Source organism: Piliocolobus tephrosceles, chromosome 5 (genome assembly GCF_002776525.5).
Source record: "Piliocolobus tephrosceles isolate RC106 chromosome 5, ASM277652v3, whole genome shotgun sequence".
NCBI classification, from domain to species: Eukaryota; Metazoa; Chordata; class Mammalia; order Primates; family Cercopithecidae; genus Piliocolobus; species Piliocolobus tephrosceles.
In genome coordinates, this window is record NC_045438.1 from 14,713,322 (window position 1) to 14,721,412 (window position 8,091).

Below are 8,091 nucleotides of genomic sequence, written 5' to 3' on the forward strand. Positions count from 1 at the left end.
GATGCTCACTACCAATGGATACCGAGAAAAATACAGTGTCATTAATGTCAGTTAATCAAGTTGGTGGCCCTTGAAGATCTATAAAGTGTAACTGTGACACATTTTACAGATTGGCTTAGACAGAATAACTAGGAAATAATACATGCTAGCATCATCAGTATTACTTGTACAGCTCAGCAAAGGAACGTGAATGGCTACACAGGACTGGGGAAGAACAGAACAGAGATATTTCTTTGTGTGAAACACAGAGTTTATCATAAGGAGGAGAATGAATCACTTTTCAGCTCTGGCAGCATCCTGTTTTTTTTTAACATATTATTTAGGGAAAACAGAAAGCAAAACTGAAGCCTTTGGTATTTCATTGTCACTGGATAAATGTCATTTGTATAAACCTTTCTAAATTTGGATATATACCCAAAGAACCTATACATATCTTAGAAAAAAATTATCCACTTTCATTACATTTAGTAAAAACTCATAAGCCCAGAGTCTAATGGACATAAAGAAATGAAATAAAATAACTTTCTAAATATGCAAAAAAGCCCACACAAACAGAAGTAACAATCAAAAGGTTGTAACAATTGGCCCAGCACAGGCATAAATGATCCGCCCTGACGGGGGCCGGGTCCCAGGCATCTTGCCTTTGGTTGCTAGGTTGGGGGGTCCCAGGGGCTCCAGAAGAGGGCCTGGGTAGCATGGCTCAGAGCAGTGACTGCTCACTGAGTGGTGTGGGAATCTTTCAAAATTTAAAAGCTGAAAAGGCTGTACTGGTGTGTACTGCTTGAATCTCAGTGCTACAAAGAATTGCTTTTAATCTTTTTTTTTTTTTGAGACAGGGTCTCGCTCTGTTGCCCAGGCTGGAGTGCAGTGGTACGATCTCAGGTCACTGCAACCTCCATCTCGTGGGTTCAAGCCATTCTTGTGCCTCAGCTTCCCGAGTAGCTGGGATTACAGGTGTGCACCCCACCGCGCCCGGCTAATTTTTGTATTTTTTGGTAGAGATGGGGTTTCACCATATTGGCCAGGCTGGTCTCAAACTCCTGACCTCAAGTGACCCACTGGACTCGGCCTCCCAAAGTGCTGGGATTACAGACGTGAGCCACTGTGCCCTGCCTGCTTTTAGTCTTATATCTGAATAGGTAGTGAACGATTCTGATAAAATATCATTGCTATGCAAACTCTTTAATGTTAAAACCAGAGGTGCTCATTTTCTAACCTGTCACAGAGTCAGAGGACTATGGATTCCCTGGCCTTGTTGCCACAAATGCTATGTTTCCTGCTGAGTAAGACATCGCTTACACTCCAAAATACTTCACAAGAATCACTGAATTACATTGCAAAATACGAACACACAGCATCAAACACTGCCTGTCATGGAAGGCAAAGAAATCTTTTGGATTTTCAGTGCTATGAGCAGCTTACAGGGCTGCTTCCTCTCCTTAGAGTCCAAGAATGTCTCTGTGTTTCTTCCTTTTTTTCTTCTGTTCATTCAAAGAAGTAATTATTTAAAGTAGACTACTTGTAAAGCATTTTAAGAGCAGAAAGAGGAATAAGACCTGAATTCTATCTTCAAGGAATTTTTATGCTCTACTTGTAGTAAGTTTCTTCATGAAGAGTTCTAGATGAAATTTTTTAGTGCTCCACTTTCTATTAAGTTGTAGTATGTTTAAAAAAATAAGAAAGATGTGATTTTAATTCTTTGGAAATTACAAAAATGTAACATTTTCAGCCAAATATATTGTGTTGCCTAAGGGAAATAAAAATTCTTAGTGTGTATATATATATAATTATATAAAAATACATGTTATATAATATATAAAATATATATTATATATATACATATTACTTATTTCAACAAGTTGTGCAAAATTGGACACCTAAAGGTTTTTATATTAATTTCTTATTGCTATTACATGACCATCCATCTGCATACAGGGTTATCCTGGGTACAGAAATAAAATTACAACAAGATCAATTCGCTAATCTTGATGAGGATATTTTATTTGGAATCACAGAATTTTAGACCTTTGAACGACTTTGGAGATCACTTAGTTCAACTCTGATTCAGGGTTACTTATGCAGTGCTACACAACTTATTAGCATAGAACGAATAAGCTTTTTATACCTAGCACAGCAATCCTTTCTCTATACACCATCAGCTAGAATACTGGAAAAAAGAGACTCAAATGCCACAGGTATTTTACTTATTAAATTACAGCTCCTGAGGTACCCAAGTTTAACTTACAGAAAGGTCAACAGTGTGCCTTCCATCACTCAGGACTCCGAAGGTCTGCCTTGAATCCTGTCCTGAATTCAGTAGCTGCCACATGAGTCACATTATGTAGTTAACCCTCTCAGCCTCTGCTTCTTCAGCAGTCAAATGAGGATAATTATTAACTCAGAGTTGCCGCGTACTCAGTAACTGAAGCGCCCGAAGGTTGATCGGGACTCCAAATGTCAGTCCTTTTTTTGGTCTTTCCTTGGTCTCACTGGGAACTCAGTTAAGGATGCATGAATATACAGAAATTACTGGAAAAGTACATTTAGACTCTAAGTTAAAGTTTAGTAAAGGATAATGGCATTTGATTAAATGTCTGGGACATGAATAGTTATTTCCCTTGGTGGTAAAATGGTCACCCATATCAACTTTTAAAACTAACGCACAGACTGTGAATCCAAGAGTATCCATTTAGTATGTCAAAAAAAAAATCGAACCACAGATTCATCCTGAAGGGTCCCGATCCTGAAGGAAAATATAAAATAAAATAACAATTAACCCAATCCAGGAGAGCACCTCTGAAATTGTCTTGCAATCATAAAACCAGGCATCGATCTGGGAGCAGATCAAAACAAAATGCATTTGTAACTCACTCTCACCTTCCTGTATCTGACAGTTATTTTTTAGGTGGTTTCTGTTTAAATATGGAATGAAGTTTGGATTATATAGCACAAGGACCTGCATCCTGGCTGAGAATGTTTTTACCTCTAAAGTTTCATTTAGGGTCAAATGAGTAGAAACCTTACACTGTCAGTTAGCGTTCAACCGTTGTGAGGTAGTTTAAGCTAAATGTTAGTACTCATGTCAGTGGTTTAAAAAAGCAGCAAATTAACATTAGAACAGCTGTGAAGAGCAATGCCTTTCATTTTACAAATGTTATATTCGTACTGGTAGATATAAATAAACTTCATTGAGAGGAATCCATGTTACTACCTGATTTGTTCATTTCCTTATATTAAAAAAAATTCCTTTTGGGACCAGCCTGGGCAACAACACGGGGAGACCACCTTCCTCCCGACCGCCCCCTACCCCGGCCACCATCTCCACCCCACTCCCCACCCCAACACACACACGAATCCCAAGGCTCTTCCCCTACAAACACTCTAGCTTGATGTTCGAGACCAACCAAAATCTGGCATCAAATACACTCTGTGGAAACTCCTACCCTAACACCTGGTACTTTTCCACTCCCCAAGTTCTGTCATTGCTCTCTGCCAACACTCTTTACTCCGATCAAACCCCCCTCCTCGGTGTGGTCCTGCAACGGCTTTCGGGCAGGCAATGTTGGTGCTCACCGGTATTTTTACAGCATTTTTGTCTTTAGCCTTTACTTGGCAGTTATTAGTTAACTTTTTAAATGTACCTGCACATGCTATTAACTCCCAAATCAGCCTGTAAATGCCTTAGGGTTAATGATATACATTTACATATAACAGGTACTGGAAATATTTAAGATATTCACACTTGAAATGTTTCATTTTCAATCTTTTTAACAGTGCCTGATAAGCCATCTCACAACTTAAAAGTAAAAAAAAAGGTAAAAAAAAAAAAAGTCATCTCACAATTTAAAAGGATGCTCAAATCTATTAAGACAATAAACAATTATTTGCGAAGATACCAAGAATGGCCCAATCCCTTTTAGAAAAATCTAAAGACTAAGACTTTTAAAAAGAACATTGGCACAAAAAGCCATAAAACCCTGAATCTTATATCCAAGGAACATTTTAGTGCTTTCAAGAACTCTATGGTGATAAAAGAAAGGTTTGGAATACTGCAAATTTCTATTTTAAATGTCAAGAATAGCAATAAGCAAATAGAGCCAATCAAATTTAAGAGAACAGAAAATATGTTTCCACTCTTGGTTAATTACTGATGTCAGAATGTGGAACCATTTTTAGTGTCAACATATTAGATGACAATTTTTCAGAGTGAAAAAAATCTATTATAGGGATCTTCAACTGGAAGCTCGTTCTGTATATATATTCAGTACATGTTGTAATTTATTTTGAATGCTGTATTAAGATAACATTTTTGTCATAATGTAATTGTTACAAAGTTAGTCTTTCTACATTAATTTTTTTTTTTTTTTTGAGACAGGGTCTTGCTCTGTTGCCCAGGCTGGAGTGCAGTAGTGTGATCACAGCTCACTGAAACCTCTGCCTCCCTGATCCTCCCACCTCAACCTCGCAAGTAGCTGGGTCTACAGGTCTGTGGCACCAGACTCTGCTAATTTTTGTATTTTCTGTAGAGACAGGGTCTCACTATGTTGCCTAGACTGGTTTCAAAATCCCGGGCTCAAGTGATCCACCTGCCTTGGGCTCCCAAAATGCTGGGATTACTGTCACAAGCACGGCACCCGACCCTCTGCAGCTACTTACTACTCCTAAGCATCAGCCCTCTCATCTCTGAAATATGGTTCTTCCTGCCTACCTCAAATATTGGCTGTACGGATGAAAATAAACAATGAAGATAAGGGTTTTGCAGAGCTTCTGGTCCATAACAAGTACTTAATACTTCATTTGGACACATATTTAATAAGTGCCTACATGTACCATATGCTGATGTAGGTGCTGGAAATTCCTAATAGAAGAAACTCTTTTTCTCATGGAGCTTACAATATTGCTGCCAGTGGCAAACAAGTTGACCCATAGTTATGTCAGGTGGAAACAAATGGTATGAAAAGAACCTGGGGTAAGCAGATGGAAGAAGGGAGGAGGTGTGAACGTGCACAAAAGTGCCATTTTACATAGGGTGTTAAGGGACACCTTCCAAAGATAAATAGGAGCAGGGGTCGCCGATGCATGGGGAAAAGCTTTCTGAGGAGGGCAAACACCAAGGGCAGAGTCCTGGGGAGGGTAAGCATGCTTGGAATGTTTAAGGATCCAGCGGGATTCCGTGGGGGTGCAGCCAAGTGGGCTGTGGGAGGACAGGAAGGACATAAGGTCAGCGATGCACCAGGGGCCACACCTGTCGTCTTGCAGGCCTTGGTAAGCTCTTCGGATTTTTTTTTCTTTTTTTTGCTTTTTTGAGAGAAGAAACCATTGAGGAACTGTCAGTTAGTGAAGTGATCTACACAGATTTGAAACCTGTTGGGCATGGTGGCTCACGCCTGTAATCCCAGCACTTTGGGAGGCTGAGGTGGGCGGATCACTTGAGGTCGGGAGTTCAAGAGCAGCTTGAACAACATGGGGAAACACCCGTCTCTACTAAAAATACAAAATTAGCTAGGCATGGTGACGCATGCTTGTAATCCCAGCTACTCGGGAGGCTGGGGCAGGAGAATCGCTTGAACCCGGGAGGCGGAGGTTGCAGTGAGCTGAGATCGCACCATTGCACTCCAGCCTGGGTGACAAGAGTGAAATTCCGTTTCAAAAAAAAAAAAAAAGTAACACACAGTAGCTATTATCTAATGCTGTAACCATAAAAGATTTAATACATAGGAAATGAAAATTGCCTATCATTGTTCTTTAATCTGGTTTAAGTGGTTGAGCCTTATGACACTGCCGTTTCTACGGGTCAAAAATGGTGGAATATTGTCATAAAATTCAACCTGATTTAAAGGATAGGGCGAGGAAAAAAAGCAAAAAAAAAAACATAAGCTTTAGAATAAAACATAATTGGATTATAATCCCAGACACAGTACTCATTAGCTGTATTCTTGCACAAGGTACTTAATTTCATCTTTCTTGGGTTTCCCCTTATTTGTAAAATGGGGGTAACAGTCTAACCTAAGCCCAACTTGTACTGATGATTAAATGAGATATGCATGTAGAACATTCGGCATAGTGCCAAATGAGCTAAGTAAGCAGGCCATTAAGGGGGTTGCATCTTTTATACTAGCAGCATCAAAACCTTGTATAACTATTTTTCTAGGTACTGAAACAGCATTCACTACTCAGAGACCAGAGCTTTTTTGCAAGTTACTATTCCCTACATTTAGAAAGTTCATCTTTAAATAGGCAATTCAGTAAGCAAATATTCTATGGCTCTAAAACAGATACGGCTGTTGGAGAATTTAAAATATCTGAGAGTTAACATTTTTAACGTTGTCTACCACGGCTATTACATTTCCTCTGTCAAAGTAACTTAATTTTACAAACGAACTCTGTGCTTGTTAAATGAAAAGGCCAGAAGCTACTGGCCACTCAGCGTTCGTTTGAAATTCTTATAGTGCCTTCAGTACAACTCAAACTTAGAGGTGATTCTCAAAATTCGTGCGAAGCAACATTTCACAAAAAAAATCACCTACGTTCACTGTTAAGTCAGAAGACAGAATGATTAACAGTAAATTTCAGCCGCGAATGACTCTCAGGATGGCCAACTGGATATTAAATAACTGCATTATTTTAATGGAATGTTATGATTTGCAACAAAATGCAGATGCAGACGTAGATTTAGGGACTGTGGACTTCTATAGATCAAGGAGGACTTCATTGTTGCAGCTCAGAAAATTCTTCCAAACAAATCTAAATGTTGGAAATCCACCACACTGCAGAGAAAGACCTCTTGCCTCAGGATTCTTTCTTCTTCTGTAAAAATGTTGACTTCTGCTTTTCAGACTACGCGCACAGGCTCTTTATTTCCTACTGCGGCTTCATTCCCTCACGGAACACTGCTGCCATCGCGAAAGAAGCATTTCGAGCACGACTAACGCTCCCCTTATTATTTGCTAAGCCGCTGCGCTCGGGTCTCGCTACGATTTGCTTTCAGAATAACGGGAAAGTGCAACAAGATCGCTTCCCTGGCGGCGCGTCAACCGCTTGGCCCAGACCCCCCACGCCCGCCCACCGCCCCGTGGGTGCGCACGCGTGTCCGCGCACGCTTCCCGCCTGGCGAGCGCCAGGCTTCTCTCCGCCGTGCTGCTTTCCAGCCTCTCAGCAAATCACGAACACGGAAGGGAGCCACGGCGGCGACGGGAGGGGCTTCGCGCGTGGTTCCCTCGGCGACAAAGCGGCAGCCCGGCGCGACGGGCGCCCTATCCCGCAGAGGCGGACGCCGCGGCACGCGCCTCAGAAAGCCTCAAACTCCAGTCCTCGGCTCCCCCGCCACACCCCCGCCCCGCAGCCAAGACCCGCGAGGTGGCGAGCCCGACGGCCAGGGCAAGCCCACCAACCCTCCGCACCGTGGGCGACTGGCCAGCATCGGGCCCTAAACAGCCAGCCCCAGCCCCTAGGCGGCTGCCGCCCCCAGCCCCGCCCACGCCCCACGCAGGCGCGCTCCGGGCCCCTCCCCTCCCCCACCGCGCGCTCGCGGGGCCCGGTGGGGGCGGAGCGACCCTCGGAAGGGGCGTGGCCACGGGGGTTCGACGCGCGCACGCGCTCTGGAGCCCCACGGCTACGTGTCGGGCCACGTGACGCCCACCCCGAAAGTCCCCCGTGAAGCAACAGGACGTTAAAAAAAATTTTTCTGCGGGGTGGATGAGAGGTTCTGAAAAAACTATAGTAACGGGAGGCGAGGCGGAGGCAGCGCTGGCGCGTCCAGCTGGAATTCCTCCCGCCTGCCGCGCCAGCCCCAACCGCGCCCGAGCCCCGCCCGCCCCCTTCCCTGGGAAGCCCCGCGCCCCCCCCCCTCGCGGCCGTCGGCCCCGCAGCCCACACCCACCCGCCCCAGGCGCCCCACACGGCGGCGACCCAGTCCCTGCGCCCAGGCTCGGGCCCGCTTAGCGCCGCCGCCCGTCACGCTCCCGTCGCCCCCGCCGCCCGCCCCGCCGGCGAGGCAGGGAGGAGGGGGCACGGCGCCGGCTGCTGCCCGGGTCGGGGGGCGGCGGGCAGCGGGAGCGCGCCGGCTGGGCCCAGCTAACGGCCGCCCTGCGC